Genomic DNA, 4,499 nt, shown 5'->3' with positions numbered 1-4,499 from the left:
TCTTGGTTTAAGAGTGAACCAGTATAAACTGTTTGTGTATCTCTTTCTTCCCTTAAACTCATTTAAATTCAGTTGTTATTGCTTTACTGGTATAAACAACCGAATGTTTCGAAGAAACAACCGATTGTTTTTCTGGTGCTTTGCTGTTTTGTGCTTATATTCTTGGCTAACTGAATTTCTAATTGAGTTTCATATAAAGAATTTTGTTCTAGCTGAAAAAGTTTTCGAAAACCCCTTTTAAACAATTCACCCCCCTCTCGTTTAAGGCCATATATTCTAACAATTGGCATCAAGAGCTTGGTACTTGAAAAATACTCAAGTTTGATCCTAAAACCTTTTTTGCTATGGCTGGAAAACTACCTTTTGAGGAGGATGCTTCAATTAACAAACCACCCTTCTTCTGTGGTTTGAATTATAAGCATTGGGAAGCTAGAATGAAAATCTTTGTTGAATCCATTGATCAAGGAATTTTGGATGCAATTGAAAATGATCCTTTTATTCCAAAGATTAAAAAGAGTGGGTGTTTTATTAAAAAACCTTGGTCCTAATGGACTAATGAAGAAAATTGGAAGGCCAAGTTTGATTGCATTGCCAAAAATATAATAACTTCTGCTTTGGATTCTAAATAATTTTTCAAGATCTCAGAATGTGAATTTGCTAAGGAGATGTGGGATACACTCAAAGCAACTCATGAGAGAACCACTGAAATGAAGAAATCAAAGACAAGAAATCAAGCAAGAAGAAAAAGGAGGCAAAATAAAAAAAGGTCTCAATCTATGCTTCATGGCCAAAAAGGAAGATGATGCAAGCAGTGTAAGTTCTTCTACTTCTTCAAATGCTAAAAATTATAGTCAATTGCTTAAAGCTTTTCAAAAAACTCATGAAGAAGCTAACCGATTGCCTCTCTTAAACAACCGGTTGAAGAGAATGAACAACTGGCTTGAAAACAGAGTAAAATCACTGGAAGAAGAATTGGAAAATTCAAAAACAGATTTTGAAAAACTTGAAATTCTTTACAAAAATTCTTTTTGCAAGTGTGACTCTCTTATTTGCGAAAATTGTGAAATCTTGAAAAGAAAGTTCATTATCTTGTAAGAACTGTGGATAAGCTTTCAAAGGGTAAATCCAACTTTGAGAATGTTATGGCATCTGAAAATTGTGTTTTTGGAAAAGTTGGATTAGGTTTTAATCCACAGAACAAGCAAGACAAGTTTTCAAAGTCATTTTCAAAACTGCCAGAAAAACAACCGATTGTTTTGTCGAAACAACCGATTGTTACATGCTTCTACTGCATGAAAAGAGGTCATTTTCTCAGATTCTGTAAAATTAGAAAATATTTTGTTCCTAAAGGAATTATGAGATGGATTCCTAAAGATTCTGGAGTTCCCAATGATGAATGTAAATCAAAAGGACCCACTTTTAAAAGGGGACCAAATCTTTGTACTTGAAATTTCTTTTGTAGGGAAAATTGATGGAAGGCATGAAGTAGTGGTATCTGGACAGTGGCTGCTCAAAACACATGACAGGAGATAAATCAAAGTTTGTGAGCATCTTCTTCAAACAAGAAGGCCATGTAATATATGGAGATAACAACAAAGGAAGAATTATTGGAAGAGGCTCTATAAGAGACAAGAGTATCTTGCTTATTCATGATGTCCTGTATGTAGAAGGACTAAAGCACAACTTGCTTAGCATTAGCTAACTGTGTGACAAAGGCTATCAAGTAATCTTCAAGACAAACTCTTGTGAAATCTACATTCCCAACTCAAAAGAGGTAATGTTGATTGGTAAGAGAATCAACAATGTCTATCTCTTGGATATTTTTTCTCCTTGTTCTATTGGTTGTCTTCTTTCCAAGCATGATGAATCTTGGTTATGGCATAGAAGAATTGCTCACATTCACATGAATCACTTACACAAATTAATCTCAAAAGATCTTGTGATTGGGTTGCCCAAGCTTAAGTTTGAGAAGGACCACATATGTGAAACATGTCAAAAGGGGAAGCAAGTTAAAAATTCCTTCAAAATTAAGAATGTTGTTTTCTCTTTAAAACCCCTTGAGCTGCTCCATATGGATTTGTTTGGACCTTCAAGAACCATGAGTCTTGGCGGCAACTATTATGCTCTTGTTATTGTGGATGATTTCTCTAGGTACACATGGACTCTCTTCTTGGAATCAAATAGTGATGCCTTCTCTACTTTCAAAAAGCTTGCTAGAAGGTTACAAAACACACAAAAAACAGCAACATTGGTTCTATAAGGAGTGATCATGGAGGGGAATTTCAAAATCAGAAATTCAGCAAATTCTGTGAGAAGATGGGGGATCTTGCACAACTTCTCTGCACCAAGAACTCCTCAACATAATGGTGTAGTAGAAAGAAAGAACAGATCTCTTGAAGAGTTAGCAAGAACCATGCTAAGTGAATCCTCCTTACCCAAATACTTTTGGGCTGAAGCTGTTAGCACCTCTTGCTATGTGATGAATAGAGTGTTAATAAGGCCAATCTTGAAGAAAACTCCCTATGATCTCTTCAATGGAAGGAATCCAAACATTTGTCACCTAAGAGTGTTTGGATGCAACTGCTTTGTTCTGAATAATGGGAAAGAAAATCTAGGAAAGTTTGATGAAAAAGCTGATCATGGCATCTTTATTGGCTATTCTTTAAATAGTCATGCTTATAGGATCTACAACAAAAGGCTCATGACTGTAGAAGAATCTGTTCACGTGGTATTTGACGAAGTTGATCACAAAAGCATTCAAGCCTCAAAGAACAACACAGAAGAGGATGAGCAGAACATCAATTTAGAGAAGTTGGACTGTTGTGCAGAAAAACAATCGGTTGATTCATCGAAACAATCGATTGAAATTCTGCAGCAGAGTGAGCTGCCTAAAGAATGGAGAATTCCAAGAGATCTGTCAGTGAAGAACATCATTGGGAAGATAAAGGAGGGTGTTTCTACACGTAGCTCTATCTCAAACTTCTGCAGGCACACTGCTTTTGTCTCTCAAGTTGAACCAAAGTCTATTGAAAAAGCTCTTAAAGATGAAAAATGGGTGGAAGCTATGCATGAAGAACTAAATCAATTTGCTAGGAATGATGTGTGGTTTCTGGTTCCCAAGACAGATGAGATGAACATCCTAGATCTATGTGGGTTTTCAGAAACAAGCTAGATGAGGCTGGAGTAATTACAAGAAACAAGGCAAGGCTATTTGCCAAAGGCTACAATCAAGATGAAAGGATTGACTATGGAGAAACCTTTGCCCCTGTTGCAAGATTGGAAGTTGTAAGGTTGTTGTTGGCTTTTGCTTGTATGAGTGGATTCAAACTCTTTCAAATGGATGTGAAGAGTGCTTTTCTCAATGGCTTTATCAATGAAGAAGTGTATGTTGAGCAACCACCGGGTTTAGAGGATCATCAACATCCTAATCATGTTTTTAAGTTGAAAAAGGCATTGTATGGGTTTAAGCAACCTCCAAGGTAGTGGTATGTGCGGCTTAGCAATTTCCTCTTGTCACATGGTTATGAAAGAGGAATGATTGACAAAACTATCTTTATCAAGAAATCAAATTCTGAAATTATCTTAGTACAAATCTATGTTGATGACATCATCTTTGGTGCTACCCAAGATAGCTTGTGTGAAGAATTTGTGGCAGCTATGCAAGGTGAGTTTGAAATGTCTATGATGGGGGAGCTTTCTTTCTTTCTTGGATTGCAGGTCAAGCAAACAAAGGATGGAATTTTTCTATGCCAATCAAAATATTGCAAAGAAATTCTCAAGAAATTTGAAATGGAAAGTTGCAAGGAAGCAAGACACCTATGCCTTCAAGCTGTTATATGGATGCAAATGCTATTGGAAAAGAGGTAGATCAAACAAAATACAGAGGTTTAATTGGTTCCTTACTCTATCTCACAGCAAGTAGACCGGATATCATGTTTGTCGTATGTCTTTGTGTAAGATATCAAGCAAATCCAAAGGAATCTCACTTCAAAGCTGCAAATAGGGTCCTTAAATATCTCAAAGGAACAACCAATGTTGGTCTATGGTATCCTTCTCACTCTCCTATAAACTTAATTGGTTATTCAAATTCTGATTTTGCAGGGTGTAAGCTGGATAGAAAAGCACAAGTGGCACTTGTCATCTTCTTGTATAAAGTCTCATTTCTTGGCATAGTAAGAAGCAAGCTTGTCTAGCTCTTTCTACTGCAGAGGCTGAATACATTGCTGCTGGGAGTTGTTGTGCACAAATACTTTGGCTTAAACAACAACTTGCAGATTTTGAATTGAAGATCAGCAAGGTTCCTTTGCTTTGTGACAACACACGTGCTATAAATCTCACCAAAAATCAGATTCTGCACTCAAGAACTAAGCACATTGAGATTCGTCATCACTTCATAAGAGATAATGTGAATAATGGAGATTGTGAAGTGAAATTCATTGAAACAAAACTGCAACTGACTGATATATTCACAAAACCTCTACCAAAAGAAAGGTTTTTCG

The sequence above is a fragment of the Phaseolus vulgaris genome, chromosome 4 (genome assembly GCF_051622355.1).
Source record: "Phaseolus vulgaris cultivar YP4 chromosome 4, ASM5162235v1, whole genome shotgun sequence".
Lineage (NCBI taxonomy): Eukaryota > Viridiplantae > Streptophyta > Magnoliopsida > Fabales > Fabaceae > Phaseolus > Phaseolus vulgaris.
The sequence above is the reverse complement of the archived record's forward strand: the minus strand, read 5'-3'. Positions refer to the sequence as shown.